Raw genomic sequence first — 17,611 nt, forward strand, 5'->3', positions numbered from 1 at the left:
GCCTGCAGTCCCGCAGCTCAGGGCCGTGGGGATGACTCTCAGTGAGTGAAGGTTTCACTCGGATTCTCTTCATCTGGGGCACTTGGGCTCAGATGTTAACTGCTGCGCGGTCGCAGCGATGAAAGCGATGCCCACTTTGCGAAAGATTTTCTGTAAGATTGCTGCGTGAAGACGAATTTTGAACACCAAGCAGACTGCACAACAATGTACTCATATGAATCTATTTGAGGGAAGAGTCCTCGGTGTCCATTTCTCTCTGCCCCGCCAGCACAGCATCTTTCTATCTCTCCGATAACAGACGTTTGGAGGAAATTCACAATCAAAGTTACTCACTTCCCACTCATTAGATTACTTACAGTGTGGAAACAGGCCCTTCGGCCCAACAAGTCCACACTGACCCGCCGAAGCCCAACTCACCCATACCCCTACATTTACCCCTTACCTAACACTACGGGGAATTTAGCATGGCCAATTCACCTGACCTGCACATCTTTGGACTGTGGGAAGAAACCGGAGCACCCGGAGGAAACCCACGCAGACACGGTGAGAACCTGCAAACTCCACACAGTCAGTCGCCTGAGGCGGGAATTTAACCCAGGTCTCTAGCGCTGTGAGGCAGCAGTGCTAACCACTGTGCCACCGTGCCGCCCACAAAGTGTAAGTGATACCTCTCACCCCAAGGGATTGGAAGTTAAAAAGCAGAAGAGCGAATGGACTCTTCCCTCCCTCCAGAAAAGCGGACAAGTAGAAACAAATTGGTTTAATTATCCGCCAGTGGAGATAGACCAGTTCCTGGGGATGAGACAAACATCAGCGCCCCGGGGACAGCATGACAAGCAGATGTTCTGGAAACACTTTGCTGCTTGCAATTCTTGGAGCAATGTGGAGTGTATTTCACACCGAGCAAGTTTCAGCTGGCTCAGAGTCTCTAGTGTACATTGTTCTCTGAGTTTATATTTGCACATCGGCGACATGTCTGCACAACAGCACATGACACTACAGCAGTGAAGATCTTTTGACGTCATTCTCGAACATGCAAGTCACACGCCAGATGGAAAGCTGAATACTTCTCTGGAAAAGCTACCGTGCAATGCAGGAGAATGGCACAACGGGTGCATGCTGGGATCATAACCCAGAAGCGAAACCATTTTCTCCGACTCACTTAATGTCTTTAGTAGCTTTCCCGTATAACGGCGCTCTGTTCTTTTCCTTGCCATGTCATTTGTTTCCCAAAACTTCGGGTATCTGAGCTCAATATATCACATCGATCCACAAGTCAAATTTACACAGTTGCGCTGGCACCCTTGTGGAGCTCTGAGTTGTCTTGTCCTGTTCTCTGTCGGTGTGTCCTGATCTCGTGTGAAACCTCTGCTCTCAGATGGCAATGAACCGGTGAAGTTGAAACACATGACTTGCTGTTTTAGTCCATTGCCCGCAGTAAAGAAACCAACGATGTAACAAAAGACTTCCTGCAGGATTGTTGTGTTAAGACAAATTCTGAACACCAAGCAGGCTGCACAAAAATGTACCCATATCAATTTACCTGAGGGAAGAGTCTCCGGTGTCCATTTCTCTCTGTCCCGACAGCACAGCATCTTTCTATCTCTCCGTTAACAGGACCTTTGGAACAAGTTCAAAGTTGCCCATTTCCTACGCATGACTGTAACTGACTTCTCCTGCCTCACGGAATAGTGTGAGAGAGCAGAAGAGTGAATGGGCTCTGCCTTCCACCAGCACAGCTTGCAAGTAGAAACGAAATGGTTCAATTATCCACCAGTGGAGACAGCCCGAATCCTGGGGACGGGACAAACAGCAGCGTCCTGGGAGCAGGGAGACAGATTGAGAAGCAGATGTTCTTGAAACACTTCCCTACTTGCAATTCTGGGAGCAATGCACAATGTATTTCGTACTGAGCAAGTCTCAGCTGCTTCCGGAGGTGGCTGCACCCATGGCTGGTGGCTCGTTAGTCTGGGATATGATTCTAGCTTTGGGTCTTCGAGCATATGCAGCCGTGTGAGAATTCCCGGATTCCAATCCCAGGCGAACCATCATTCCTTAAATTGACCTGAGCAAAAATACCTGATGAATTTTATCAAAAAGCCGCTTAATTAAATAAGATCGGACTGCCTGAATTAGGGACGGCACAGAGCTGCCATTGCAGTGAACACGGCAAAGGGAAACACTTGTTCAAAGTGAAAACAAGTATTGCAGATTTTTCGCCCGCGCAATCCGAGTCTGAATGAATCCTCTACCTGTATTACGCTCAATTCTGAGGGTGACACTTCAGGAAGCGGGGAAGTGAAGTGATTGCAGACAGCGCTGAACAGGTACCGTCCTGAGGAATGTCAGCAATGAAGGGAGATTGGAAAGTTTGGGGCAGCTCTCTTTGGAGAACAGAGGGCTGAAAGCTGGTCTGATTGAAGTTTCCACGTCATGAGGGTTTTAGACAGAGGAAATAATGCCGTGAAAATGCTCCCAGGCCTGAAAGGATCGAGAACGATTTGGCAGAGATTTAAAATCATCAGGAAAATAAGTAAAAGTTACATTAGGAAGACCGTTTTCACACAGGGAGTGGGGTCAGTAAGTCGCTGTCTGACAGTGACAAAGAGGCAGATTCAATGGACACAAAAGGGAATTCGGTGGGCACGTTCAATGTAACAATGTGCAGATTTACAGGGAGAAGGCGACAGAATGAGACACTTATTTACATATTGCGCAGAACCAGCAGAGCTAAGGTGGGCTGCGTCGCCTCAGTCTGCGCTGTCACACATTTCGTGATTCTGAGTGAAATCGGAGTTGGACCAACAGAACGTAGGAAATTTGACAACGGGTATATTCTGCCAACCAGGATACTCCATCACAGCAATGAAGGTGTTTTGACATCATTCTCGAAGGTACATGCCACAATGCAGATTCAAAACCGAGTATTCCTTTGAATCAGGGAGTAATTTGTTTACAGTTATTCAGTTGAGTTGAGCGGAGTTGCGCATTGGGAGCCACTCCAGTTGATAGGTCGAAGCCGTTTTCTCCTGTGTGATAGTCCCACCAGCACTCCAATTTGCTGTGCTTCCAGTCAGTAGATGCAGATTACTATCCCATACTGATACACTGGCCACGATGACCCAGCTGTGGTGAGAAGCTTGTGAAGGTCTGAGTGCTCTTCTCCTGTTCTCTGTCGGCCTGTTATGATCCGAATCATCAAACGTCTCTTCTCCGAGATAGGAATAAACTGGTGAAGGCGAAACACATCAGTTGCGGTGTGTCCCATGTGCAGGAGGCCCTGCAGTAATTCCCCACGCGGTTTCACACAGCAGCATCCTCTCGGTGAATTACACTTGGGAAAAAAAAAGGTTGAACCAAATCAGTGTCCGTCACTGGATTTTACTGACACCGTTTATAAAATTCAGGCTCACCGTTAATGTGGAGAGGGGCCGTCAGACTGTAGTTTCCGCTCCTCCTGTTGAATAAAGATAATTTCAACTGTGTCCAGTGAGAGGCCGTTGGTGGGAAACATTTCTATCTGAACTCGCTGTCACTCTGCTATAACAGGATGAGCTGGGACCTCCTGATAGATTGAAACACAAAGCTGGGAATCTCTAGATTATGTTGTGGAAGTCTCGGTATAACTAAACAAAGCGGCTGTGTGTTTAAATCGCGTGATCAACAGTTTGTGTTTTACTTCTCACATTGCGGGGAGCTGAGCATTTACCCAAACAATGGGCACACCACCTCCCTGACACACTGTTCACAAATCAAACTGACAGCAAAGCTTCACGTGTGTGATCGAAAGTTTCCGGAAAGAAGTAAATGCACTCCTTCCTTGGTTTGAAACACTGAGCCTGACGTGTTTTGAAAACGTGAGTCAGACGCGCTACCATTGCGCCACAAGCTCGCAGAGAGTTGCGGGTCTCTATTCATGATTAAAGGAAGTGATCGCACTGCAATGATTTTACGTTATGTGTAACAACGGACATCAACAGTTCATGTCTGGTCTGTCTCTCCCCCCTCTCCCTCTGTCTCTCGAAACAATTTCCAACTCTCAATAAAAAGCTGAAAGAACTGTGGATGCTGTATATCAGAAACAATAAAAAGAACTGATGGTGATTGGGAAATTGTCGGTTTATATGCAGGAGATATTGTGGGAGGAAGGCGGACGCAGGAAATGATAGACCAGGACAGAGCCCAAAGCGAGGGAAGAACTGTTGGACAGGAAAGGGAGTTGATAACGATCTGCATGGGAGGGTGAATGAAGACTGTTCGTGGCTAAGAATAGGTAGCGTGTAATGACAGACTATGTGATAACAAGGCTTGGTGTGTGTGGAAGGGACGAGGACACTATGGATTTCAGGCCCTAGAATTATTGAATTCGATATTGGGACCAGAGGGATGTATGCTCCCCAAGTGTAATATTCGGTGCTCTTTGTTCTGCTGGTGCTGAGCTTCGCTGGGACACTACAGCAAACCTGAGACAGAGATGTTGGCCAGCGAACAGGGTGGGGTGTGGAATTGGCAGGCAACTGGAAGCTCATGGTCTTTTTTGCGGACAGAACGTAGATGTTCTGTGAAGCAGTCACCCAATGTAGACGAGACCACATTGTGAGCAGCAAATGCAGTAGACTGGGTTGTGGGTAGTGCGGGTAAAGTGCCGCTTCACCTGGAAGGTAAGTTTGGGCCCTTGGATAGTGAGGAGGGAATAGGTAAATGGGCTGGTGTCACACATTCGGTAGTTGCAGGGGAAAGTGCCGTTGGACTATTGGGGTGGGAATGGGGGTAGGGTTGATGGGAATGAAGGAAGAGTGGAACCAAGGTATAACTCCTGCCCATTTACCTATCTGCCAAATAGAAGAATTTGTTAAGTGTGTACAAGGAAATTTTCTAATTCACAATGTGGATGTACCTACTGGAGAGGGTGTAAAACATAAGGGCCAACAACCCCAATCCTATTAACATTAAAATAGTGATTGAAAATAATATATCAGATCTAAAGGTTGTAGTTCCAAATTGGAGGAAGATTCAGGTATTCGGCAAGATCTTTCAAAAGCTGATTGGGGGCAGATGTTCGCAGGTTGCTGGAAAATGGGAAGCCTTCAGATATGAGATAACAAGAGTCCAGACACAGAATATTCCAGTTAGGGTGAAAAGAAAGGCTAGTAGGTGTAGGGAATGCTGGATGACTGGAGAAAATGAGATTTTGGTAAAGAAAAACAAGGAAGCATATGTCAGGTATAGACAAAGAGATCGAGTGAATCCTAAGAGTGTAAAGGCAGTACGAGCATACTGAAGAGAGAAATCATGAGGGCATAAAGGGGGCATGAGATAGGTTTGGCAAATAGAGTTAAGGAGAATCCAAACTGTTTTTAAAAAGACATTAAGGACAAAAGGTAAAAAGGGAGAGAATAGGGCCCCTCAAAGATCAGCAAGGCGGCTTATGTGTGGAGCTGCAGTAGATGGAGGAGATGCTGAACGAATATTTTGCATCAGTGTTTACCGTGGAGAAGGGCATGGAAGATATAGACTGTGGGGAAATAGATGGTGACGTGTTGGAAAATGTCCACATTACAGAGGAGGAGGTCTTGAAATGCATAAAAGTGGATACATCCCAGGACCTGATCAAGTGTACCCTAGAACTCTGTCGGAAGCTAGGGAAACCATTGCTGGACCTCCTGCTGAGATATTTGTATCATCGATAGTCACAGGTGAGGTGCCGGAGGACTGGAGGGTGGCTAACGTGGTGCCACTATTTAAGAAAGTGGTAAGGAAAAGCCAGGGAATGCAAGACCAGTAAGCCTAACATCCGTGGGTGACAAGTTGTTGGAGAGAATCCTGGGAGATAGGATTTACATGCATTTGGAAAAGCAAGAATTGATTAGCGATAGTCAGCATGGCTTTGTCCGTGGGAAATCATGTCTCACAAACTTGATTGAGTTGATTGAAGAAGGAGTTTGATTCAGATAAATGCGAGGTGCTGCATTTTGGGAAAGCAAATCTTAGCAGAACTTATACACTTAATGGTTCGGTCATAGAGAGTGTTACTGAACAAAGAGACCTTAGAGTGCAGGTTCCGAGCTCCTTGAAAGTGGAGTCAAAGGTATATAGGATAGTGAAGAAGGTGTTTGGTATGCTTTCCTTTATTGGTCAGAGTATTGAGTACAGGAGTTGGGAGGTCATGCTGCGGCTGTACAGGACATTGGTTAGGCCACTGTTGGAATATTGCGTGCAATTCTGGTCTCCTTCCTATCGGAAAGATGGTGTGAAACGTGAAAGGATTCAGAAAAGATTTACAAGGATCTTGCTGGGGTTGGAGGATTTGAGCTATGGGGAGAGGCTGAACAGGCTAGGGTTGTTTTCCCTGGAGCGTCGGAGGCTGAGGGGTGACCTTATAAAGGTTTACATAATTATGAGGGGCATGGATAGGATAAATAGACAAAGTCTTTTCCCTGGGGTGGTGGAGTCCAGGACTAGAGGGCATAGGTTTAGGATGAGAGAGGAAAGATATAAAAGGGATCTAAGGGGCAACTTTTTCACGCAGAGGGTGGTACATGTATGGAATGAGCTGCCATAGGAAGTGGTGGACGTTGGTACAATTGCAACATTTAAGAAGCATTTGGATGGGCATATGAATAGGAAGGAATTGGAGGAATATGTGCTGGGTGCTGGCAGGTGGGGCTAGATTGGGTTGGGATATCAGGTCGGCATGGACGGGTTGGACCGAAGGGTCTGTTTCCCTGCTCTACATCTCTATGACTAAGTAAGAAAGTGGATTGATGAAGGCAGAGCGGTGGACGTGATCTATATTAACTTCAGGAAGGCATTCAACAAGGTTCCTCATGGGAGACGTATGATCTCATGGAATACAGGGAGAACTAGCCACGTGGATACAGAACTGGCTCGAAGGCAGAAGACAGAGGGTGGTGATGGAGGGTTGCTTTTCAAACTGGAGGCCTGTGACCAGTTGTGTGTAATAAGGATCGGTGCTGGGTCCACTACCTTTTGTCATTTATACAAATGATTTGGATCTAAACATTGGAGGTATAGTTACCAAGTTTGTAGATGACAAAATTGGAGGTGTAGTGAATGCAAAGAAGATTACCTCAGATTACAACGGGATTTTGATCAGATGGGCCAATGAGCTGAGTGGCAGATTGAGGTTAATTTAGATAAATGTGGGGTGCTGCATTTTGGAAAAGCAAATCAGAATAGGTCTTTTACACTTAATGGTAAGGTCCTCGGGAGTGTTGCTGAACAAAGAGACCTTGGAGTGCAGGTTGATAGCTCCTTAAAAGTAGAATCGCATACAGATAGGATGGTGAAGTAGGCGTTTGTTATGCTTTGCTTTATTGTTCAGAGTATCGAGTAAAGTCATTGAGAGCTCATGTTGCCACTGTACAGAACATTGGTCTGGCCACTTTTGGGATATTGCATGTAATTTTGGTCTGCTTCCTATCGGAAAGATGGTGTGAAACTGGAAAGGGTTCAGAAAAGACTTACAACGATGTTGCCAGGGTTGGAGGATTTGATCTAAATGGCCTACTCCTCCTGTTATTATGAATCTGTAACCCTGAATTTCCCATGGTAGAAGCGTTCCCATGGCACAGAGGAGGTTTTCTAACATAAACTTAAAGCCATTGCTTTGCTTGAGCTCAAACTGCTTGACTTGGAGGAGAGTGGGAGTTTGCAAAGTGTCCTCCCCTCCACACGTGCCTCAACTGCAGGGCAGCTGTCCGGCACGCCCTCCATTGTTGACGTCATCTCTGTTAGTTTCAGAGTGAAATTCTCTCCCTCTGGGCAACATCTGGGAGCAAAGCAATGTCTCCCGCTTTCCATTCCCCATCCTCCAGGAGTGAGACAGGGAGTGGGAGGGGGAGATGGGGGTGGATGAAACACTGTTCACTTGTAGCAACTGGAGTGAATCCAGGGAGGGAGCAGAGTGTCCAAAGGTGCTCAGCTACTTTTTTTTTCTCTTAAGGGTACTTTCCTTGTGTATTCCCTCAGTTTGGCACGTTTACAGTTTGCTCCCTCGAAAAGGATTGCTTCTTTCTTCATGTTCACAATTAAAAGGCTAGTTTCTCAGGGAACTGAGCAGCATTTAAGGGATTGGCACATTGATATAAAATGTAGGCGTATGTTGCTGCATTTGGTGTACATATGATATTGTTGGCTGTTGTGAAAGTTTCTTTGCAATTATTATTCACCTTCTCGTGTAGTAATGGGGTCACGTCCTTTTTTTGTCATTTTTTTTATCTAATCCGACAGCAGGAAGTAATTCAGTAACTTTACTGGCTTTCTTTTCTCAAGCAGCCTTGACATTTCATTTTCATATCCTTGATTCAGCTCCATTTCCAGCACCTTTTCAGGCAGTTTATCCCATGTTATTGTCGCCTAAATGAAGTTTTCCTCCAAACACACTTAAGGCTATCTGGTTGCATAAGTGTTTTCAGGATTCTGTGTGCTGGGTAATATGTGATCAGCAGGCATCTGGCAATCTACAGAAATCGCCACCTTTTTTATGTTCATTTAACGTACTGACCGTGATCACTTATTTTGTGATTTTTTTTGCAGGAAGATGTGCAGAAAGAAATCTGAAAGCAAATGATCAATCAACTTCTGACAGCGCCACTTGATTCATTGGGACTTGAATATCAGCAGCCATTCCAATCAAGAAGAAATGTTTCCTTTTGGTTGCTTCAAAGAATTTGGACACTGGTGCCGCAAGAAGAATACTGAGACACCGAGTGAGGGAGATTCAGTGCGCTGACTGTGAAAAGTGCTCCAAACCAGTTACTCAGCTTGGGGGAATCAAAATCACATCCCTCACGGTGGGACAGACTATGTCCCCGTTCTGTTTGTAATTTCAAACCCAGAGCAACACAAGGAAAGTTCCCCCAATGGGGAAACCGTGGAAATGTGGGGACTGTGGGAATGGATTCCCCTCCCCATCCCTGCTGGAAACCCACAGATGCATTCACACCGGGGAGAGGCCATTCACCTGCTCAGTGTGCAGGAAGGGCTTCAGTCGGATCAGCCAACTGCAGACGCACGAGTAGGTCCACAAGGGAGAGAAGCCATTCACAGTCCCCATGTGCGGGAGGGGTTTTACTCAGTCAGTTGCACTGCTGACCCACCAGCGGCTCCACACCGGAGAGAGGCCATTCACCTGCTGTAAGTGCCGGAAGGGCTTCACCTGCTCCTCCCACCTGCGGAGGCACCAGTGAGGTCACGTGCCATCGCAGGGGGATTGAAGGACCGATGGCCGAGTGATCCTATCAAGCCAGCTCTGGGGAATCCCAGGTTTGAATCCTGCCGCGGCAGATGGCAGAATTGGAATTCCGTCAGTAATCTGGACTTCATAATCTAAGGATGAAACCATTTCCTGGGGAAACCCCCCCCCCCCCCCCCCCCTCCCCATCTGATTCACTCATGTCCTTTTTCGGGAAGGAGACTGCCGTTGTGGGAAAGGGTTCACTCAGTCGTCCCAGCTGCATGCTTTACCCGGCTGTACCAGGGATCCGTTACAAAGGGACAACTGAGCTGACCAATAGTAAAGAAAATGGGGCGGGAGGAGTGGGGCGAGTGTATGCACTTTGAGTTTGAGGTTTTTTTTAAAGCTACTTTTTCTACATCGTTTTGCTGGGGAGATCTGAAGCTGTAACAAAATTGGGTCGCAGTAGAGGTTACCTAAACTTACCACCAGGCTTAGACACTCATTGAAAGCTGGAGATCCAACAGGTTTTTGATTTAAAGCTGCTCATTTCTTTCAGCCTCCAGCACTAAGTTTTCAGTGTCGTATCTCAGAAGGAGCAGTGAATGAGTAGCTAGTATTGGAAGAAATTGTATGTTTTTCAGGACTGCAGGTTCATTGTTTCATTGGCATTGCAAAGTTTACTGGCAACAGTGGAGGGTGTGGGCTGTATTCATTGGAAAAAAAGTTTAAAAATCTCACTGACACAGTCCAACAAGTCTATTTGGAAGAATTAGGTTTTGGAGCGCTGCTCCTTCATCATGTCGCTGTGGAGTAGGATCATAAGACACAGAATATATAGCAAAAACCTTTAGTGTCATGTAACATAAATGATATATTGAAGAAACCGAGATTGCTGTTAAATCTTTCATCTTTTAAAATGGGTTGCAGATTTCAGTTCATTAATTTGTACATTTCAGAACCTCTTTTAAGTCAGATTCTCCAGGTAACTTAATGTTTTATATAAGGAACCTCACGTCAAACAACGCATGAAAGCTGAGGTTCGAGACTGTCTGTATCCCAATCTTGAGTCAGACTGGTTCTATTTCCAAATATATAATTGTGCAAATGCAAATTCACCCCAAATGTGTGAGTGCATGCATGAGAGAGAGCGTGTGTGTATGCGTGTGCATGCTGGGTAAAGTGTGTGTGTGTGTGTGAGAGAGAGAGAGAGAGAGAGAAAGAGAGGGTGTGACATGGACCCAAGGTCGCGGTTGAAGCCATCCTCCTGGTTTCCGAACTTGGCTATCAGCCTTTGCTGGCCCACTAAAAATGATTAAGCAGTTACACAACACACATTGGAGAGGGCAGGGTTGGACTTGTCTTTCGATTTGCAGAAGGTGGGAGGTTCTGGGTGCTGGAAGCTAGGGAAACACAGGCTGGAGGACCTTCGGCTCAGAGAGCTGGAGCTGGAAGCCAGGCTGCAGACACTTTGGGGGAATCATAGAACCCCAACACTGTGGAAACAGGCCATTTGGCCCAACATGTTCACACTGACCCTCTGAAGAGCATCCCATCCAGACCTACCCAATAACCCCCACAGTTAATCCCTGAATTTATAATGCCCAATCCACTCTAACCTTCACATCTTTGAACCATGGGAGGAAACCGGAGCACCTTGAAGAAACCCAAGCAGACATGGGAGGGGTGGTGGGGGTGGGGGGGGGGGGGGGGGGGGGGAGTCGGGGAGATAGGGAAATGCAAACTCCACACAGTCACCCTGAGGGTGGGATCGAACCCAGGTCCCTGGCGCTCCGAGGAATCCCCTCTCCAGCTCTCAGCAATCAATTGGCCTAGTCCCAATCCTGGTGACACTCCAGTCAGTTTGAGGAATTGAATTTGCTTCCACAGAGTTTCTATGATGCAGTGGGCATTGTGTCTCAGCAGCTTCAACGATCCACTGACGGGCTCGCCTACAGCAAAAACAGTAGTTCACATTTCGCTAAAGAGTTCAAGTTCTCTCCACAATCAGAACCCTGAAACAGTCTGTGTGTAATCACGGGCTTCTCAAAGCACGTTGATGTTTGAAATCATTTCCTGTCGACAAACATTTCCCCTCCTGGATTCAAACGCTGCTGATATTCAGGCCCTGAGTAAATTCCTTGTGCATGCCTGAAGAGCAAATCCTCCTCTGCTAATACCTAGAGAAAACACATCACTGCTGTCAGTGCAGGACAGAAAACAAATGAGAGAATTCTGCTTTATATGAAACAGACTTCGCTATCTTCTACTCGAAATCTCTGTGTCTCAATTCCTCCACCTTTCAATGGACTCCAACCCATCCTCCTGTTTTTGCCCAGCTCCCGTCTCCTGAAAGGGCTGACTCTTGGTTCAGTTTCAAGCCACTTCTTGCCATCCCCAGTGTGCAGAGAAGGGGATGCTGGAAGTGGGTGGCATCCTTTCACCACCTCCCCATTCAATCAGGACCCGATCATGCCCTCAGCTTCTCCTGTCCATTCTCTCTCGCTATCCCTAGCTTCCCGTCTCTTTTCTCTCTCTCTCACACACACATACACACATGCCACGCTCTGCATCTCCGTCCATTCTATCTCCACGCCCTCTGCCCCCTGTCCAGTCTCTCATCCACCTGCTTTTCCCATCCAATCCTCTTCTCTCTCTCCACACCCTCTGCCTTCCGCCATCCAGTCCCTCTCCACACACACTCTGTCCCCTCTCCATTCTCTCTCTTTCCCCACCCTCTGCTCTCTATCCATTCCCTCTCTCTCCCCAACCCTCTCCTGTCATTCATTGTTGCCCTCTTTCTCCCCCACCGTGACCCAGTTCATTCTCTCTCCCGACACTCTGCAACTCCTAATTTCTCTCGTTTCACACTCTGTATCCACCCTCCCCATTCTGTCTCTCTGACAAACCCTCTGCCCCCCACCCTATGTACCGCCAGGCTTTCTTTACCCCCAATGCTCTGTCCCCATGTCCATTTTCTCTCTCTTTCTTCCTCCCAGCCTCTGCCTCCCATCCAAGTTCTCTACCTGCACCCCCACTCCCATCCTTTCTCGTGCCTCGAGCCCTCGTTGATCACTGTATCAAGCCTTTCTAAGGATAGAGAGTGAATGGATGGTCATGACTCTACCTGGAAGATGGGGGAGGGGTGGTTGGAGGGGAGGTGGGTGAGAAATCGCTGATCTTTAACATTGAAAATGGCTAAAATGATTTATTAAGAAACATTGGTAAAGTCTGAAAGCATGTTCAATTGTTTAAAAAGGTGCAGACACCTTTCTGAAACTTGCATTGAAGTCTGTACAGTTAGGCCACAGTTGAGGACAGGCTGTAAAGGTGGAATGGCCTATTCCTAGTCTTGGTTCAGATTATGTACAAATAGAGTCATAGAGACGCACAGCACGCAAACCACATATTCTAAATTAATCTCGTGATCCATTTGCCACCATTTGGCCCATCTCTCTCTCTCAACCCTTCCTATTCATATACCCATCCAGATGCCTTTTAAATGTCGTAATTGTTCCAGATTAGACCACTGTCTCTGGCTCTGCGTGAAAATGTTACCAGTTCGGTCCCTTTTAAACCTTTTCCCTCCCAGATAAGCCTATGCCCCCGTAGTTTTGGACTTCCTCTATCCTGGGGAAAAGACATACAAAAGTGGAGCAGCCAGACAAAATGAAAAAGGAATAAACTGTTGAGTCCCAGGGAAACAAAATAAATGTTTTTTTCTTATTGGCAATTGGACACTGTAAATCTATCAGTTGCACCAGCATCTCCATTGGGCATTCTGCGCATGCTTCTCAGTGTCAGCAAGCACTGCGCATGTACGCCGGTGTCAGCAAAATACTGCGCATGCTCTTCGCTGCCGGCGGAAACAGCGCACGACATTCTTCTGCTGGACCAATAGGAAGCACTGGAAGACCGGAAAGAAAGTGGTCCTCCGGCTTTCGATTACTCTCCCCCCCCCCTTCCCCCTACCATATCTGAATGCGGAAGTTGGACCATGAGCTTGTGAAGCTGGTGTTGCTCCTCTCTCTCTGAATGAAGATTGAACTTCAACTTCTTCCGTCTGTCCAAAATCTGTGAGTACAACACGCTCTTTTCCATTTTATTTTTTTATTCTGGCGTTCAGTTCTTGACTTGCAGCAAAGTTGATTTAGGTCTGTGTCTTATTTGGCAAATGCAGTAACACATTGTGAAGTTATAGCCTTTCCTGTAAAAAATAACAGAAAGGAGATACGTTGTTTAAATGGTGATATATTGGGTTGTGGAGCAAGTGAAGACTGCAGATGCTGGAATCAGAGTCAAAAATTTAGCGCTGGAAAAACACAGCAGGTCAGTCAACGTTTTGGGCAAAAGTCCTTCATCAGGAATGATGTGTAGATGTACACAGGTGCCTCGGCTACCTTCTACTCAGGCTTTCTACTCTAGTCAATGCCAGTTGTCAGATAGGTGCAGCAAGCAATGCAAGTGATATGTTAGCAAGAGGAATGGAGTTCAGAAGTGGGGATGTCTTCCTGCAGTTAGGGAAGCATTGAATATATTCAAAGCGGAGTTCATCTGACTTTTGAATCTCAAAAATAGTTATCGGGGAAGGCAAGAAAATGTGTTTTTTTTTCAAAAATATTTTTAGAAACTTTTTCAGATCTTTCACAAAACATCTATAGACAAAAAAGAACAATACCAAAATAGAAAGATATATGCAGTGGAACAAGGTCATATCACAATACTATTAATAATGAACTACCTACTATTCTACCAGAACAAACTTAGCTTAAACTAAACTGCAATCAAATTAAATAAAAACTAAATTAAACTGAATTCAAATTAACTCAAATTATATCACATTACTTTATTCTATTTCACTCACTACACCTCCACTGAGGTTCCCATCCCTGGAAGCACCAGTTATTGTACCCGTATTCTTTTTCCCCAGCCTCCCCCTCCCAGGGTCCCACGGGTGCTCAGACTGATTCCCATGGCTATACCACGGCCCTATTTAATATTGCCGATAAGTCTGCATCAATATAATTTAGAAAGACTGCCATGTCTTGTAAAGCTGCACCATATTTGTGAGGTAATCTTGGGGGAGATGTTCCATCACCAGCCTATGCCACCCCATAAGCCCTGGGGGATTTTCCAACGTCCAAAAATGTTCTTCCTTGCACAGTGGGTAAGAATGTTACACAGTCTGTTCCCCTGTTCCCCCAGAAAGACAAATTTGGCAACTCCAGAAGTAGGATCCACTTTAACTTCAATCCCCAGGATGTCCTTCAGCTCCCTTACGATAGCACTCCAATATCGCCGGATCTTACAACATAACCAATAGCAGTGTGTGAGAGTGCCTATATTAATTTTACATTTGGGACACCCTGGTGATGCCACTCTCTTGAACTTAGCTAGCCTCTCTAACGTCAAATGAGCGCTGTGTAAATTCTTCAATTGAATGGCCTGTGCTTTGTTACATATTGAAATTTTCCTTACATTTTCCCATATATCTTCCCATACTTCCAATGAAATATCCTCTCCGAGCTCCTGATTCAACGTCCTACAGAGTCCCTCCATGTCCCTTAAGGCACGTCTCTTCTGTAAATGATACAAAGTACGAACTGAAAGAGCGCCTGTACACCGGAGCAGTCATTTCTCCACGTCTGACCTGTAAAGCTGAGCCAGGAGTGTGGTCTTCCTCTGTATATAATCCCTTATCTGAAAGTACGGATAAGGTTCCTATTAGACAATCCATATTTCTGACTTAGTTGGCTAAATGTCATCAAGACCTCCCCCTTGCATGAATCTCCCAGACAGGAGATTCCCTTATTCTCCCATGACTTAAAGCCAGAGTCCATTGCTCCAGGTTTAAATCCTTGGACTCTCACCAATGGGGTAAACGGCGAGATCTGAAGCCAATTGCCCTTGTCTTGTCTCATTATCCTCCAGGCTTTCACTGTATTTAAAATGATTGAATTCTTACACTGCTCAGTTATGGATTTCATCTTATCCATGAATAATAGATGAACTGAGGGGACATCTCGACTGAGGCTTCAACGTCAAATCAAATCCCTCTGTGCTCAGTCACCCACATATGCTAACAAAGCGCTTATTTGATATCTCTTCAAGTCCAGAAGGTCCACCCTCCCTCATCCTGCGAGAGCTGCAATTTGGTAAATTTAATTAGGGGGCGCCTGCGACATCAAATAAAATAACCGAGCCAACCATCAAGCCTCAGTAATACTCATCTGGGTAGCAACAACGGAAGCATTCTCATGGGGTACAACAGGCGAGGAAGAACATTCATTTTAAATCAGGGCAATTTGTCCGAACCATGATAACGGTAATCCCTCCCAATGCTGCAAATCCTGCTTTATCCTCTCCAGTAACTGTACATGTTAGCTTTATACAGCTGGTGGAAAGCAGGAGTAATAAACATTCCCAAATACAAAAAATCCTTTTGATGACCATCTGAACAGGGACTGCATTCTATCCTTCAGATCAGGCGCCTCCACTAATCCTCCCACCGGCTTGGCTTCCAATTTTCTAAAGTTGATCCTGTAGCCCGAAAACTGCCAAACACATTAATTGTTTGAATCAATCGAGGAACTGACTCCTCCAGATTGACCAAGAACAAAAGGACATCATCAGCATATAGTGTGATCTTATGCTTGCCCATTCCCACCTCTGGCGCCACTATTTCAGGATCCCACCTGATAGCCTCAGCTAATGGCTCAATTGCCAAGGTAAATAGCAGTGGTGAAAGAGGACACCCCTGTCGACTACCCCTCCCAATATGAAAGTTATCTGACTTTGTGCCGTTTGTGATGACTGCTGCTTTAGGATCATTGTACAACACCACTAACCGTCTAGCAAAGGAACCCCCGCCCCAGACCAAAACGCTTGAGGACCCCAAACAAGTACAGCCATCCTATCCGGTCAAACACCTTTTCTGCATCTCGGGAAACCACTGAACCCGGGATCAATCTTTGCTGGCATACCTGCACTATGGTCAGTACGCTCCTGATATTATTGGAGGAGCTACGGTCCTTAAAACCCATCTGATCTTCTTTCATAATATAGGGCAACACCTTTTCCAACCTCAGGGCCAGCATCTTGGGTAGAATTTTAAAATCTACATTCAACAGTGAGATGGGTCTGTATGAAGCACATTCTTCAGGCTCTTTCCCCTTCTTTAAAATGAAGGCGATATTAGCCTCCCTAAGAGAGGGTGGAAGACAAACCTGTGTATCTGAATAGCAAGACATCCCCAGAGGTGGCATTTATGAATTCCTTATAGAATTCACTTGGGAATCCATCTGACCCCGGTGCGTTGCCACTCTGGAGATGCTTTATTGTTTCCTGCACCTCCTGTATCATCATAGGTGCATTCATCAGGGAAACCTGTTCCGCCTTTATACTGGGGAGGGGCAGGTTCTCCAAATTCAAACAATCTTTGTTTGGCGAAGGAGACCCTTTTTTGCCACCTGTGTGTGCAATGAGTCGAGAGCAGCCCGGAGAGCTGCAGCTTGACCAGTGAAGGCCTAATATAATATACTTCCTCAGCATCTGTTGTTGCTCCTCCCTCTGCTTCCTTAGAGTTGTTGAATACGAAATAACTAGGCCTCATAAATATGCCTTAGTGGCCTCCCACAGTATTGCTGGATTACTGGCCTGACTGGAGTTGATATTCCAGAAGGCCCTGAACTTTCTTGTGATGTACTCAACGAATTTGCTGTCCCTTAACAGGAATGGGTCCATGTGCCAGTGCCATCCATTCCACCACCCATGATTTTACCATCTAAATACACTGGCGCATGGACCAAGACAGCTATCTGCCCAATTTTACAAACCAATGTTCTGTCCAAACAATCCAATGGCATAAAAAACATGTCAATTCGCGTGTGGCACTTGTGTGGGTTGGAACAGAAAGTAAAGTCTCTTCCATTTGGGTGGAGGTGCTTCCACAAATCCACTAACCTGACCTCCTCACACTGGGGCAGCACGGTGTTTAGCATTGCTGCCTCACAGCACCAGGGACCAAGGTTCAATTCCGGCCTCGGGCAACTGTCTGTGTGGAGTTTGCACATTCTCCCCATGTCTGTGTGGGTTTCCTCCGGGTGCTCTGGTTTCCTCCCACTGTCAAAGATGTGCAGGTAAAGTGAATTGGCCATGTTAAATTGTCCATGGTGTTAGGTGCATTAGTCAGAGGGAAATGGATCTGGGTGGTTTCCTCTTCGGAGGGTCAGTGTGGACTTGTTGGACCGAAGGGCCTGTTTCTACACTGTAGGGAAACTAATCATGTCCACCAACTGCTTAGATTGAGCAGTCATACATGCCAGGCCCTTTGTCACCCTGTCTACCTCAGGATCTATTAGGTAATTAAAATCCCCTCCTATGATCGTGCTGTGCACCCCAAGACTCATTAAT

General features: G+C 46.1%; 1 pseudogene across 1 annotated transcript in view; it reads left to right on the plus strand.

Moving 5' to 3' along the window:
• Nucleotides 1-13,184: 13,184 nt before the first annotated feature.
• Nucleotides 13,185-17,611, plus strand: part of LOC148144262 (uncharacterized) — a 54,037-nt pseudogene continuing 49,610 nt past the window's right edge. The window contains exon 1 of the transcript XR_015751429.1: nucleotides 13,185-13,275. The product of XR_015751429.1 is annotated as an uncharacterized LOC148144262 (transcript). The remainder of the gene's footprint in view (nucleotides 13,276-17,611) is intronic.

The sequence above is a fragment of the Chiloscyllium plagiosum genome, unplaced genomic scaffold (genome assembly GCF_037043375.1).
Source record: "Chiloscyllium plagiosum isolate Xiang-an unplaced genomic scaffold, Cpla_swu_hap1 HiC_scaffold_27, whole genome shotgun sequence".
NCBI lineage: Eukaryota > Metazoa > Chordata > Chondrichthyes > Orectolobiformes > Hemiscylliidae > Chiloscyllium > Chiloscyllium plagiosum.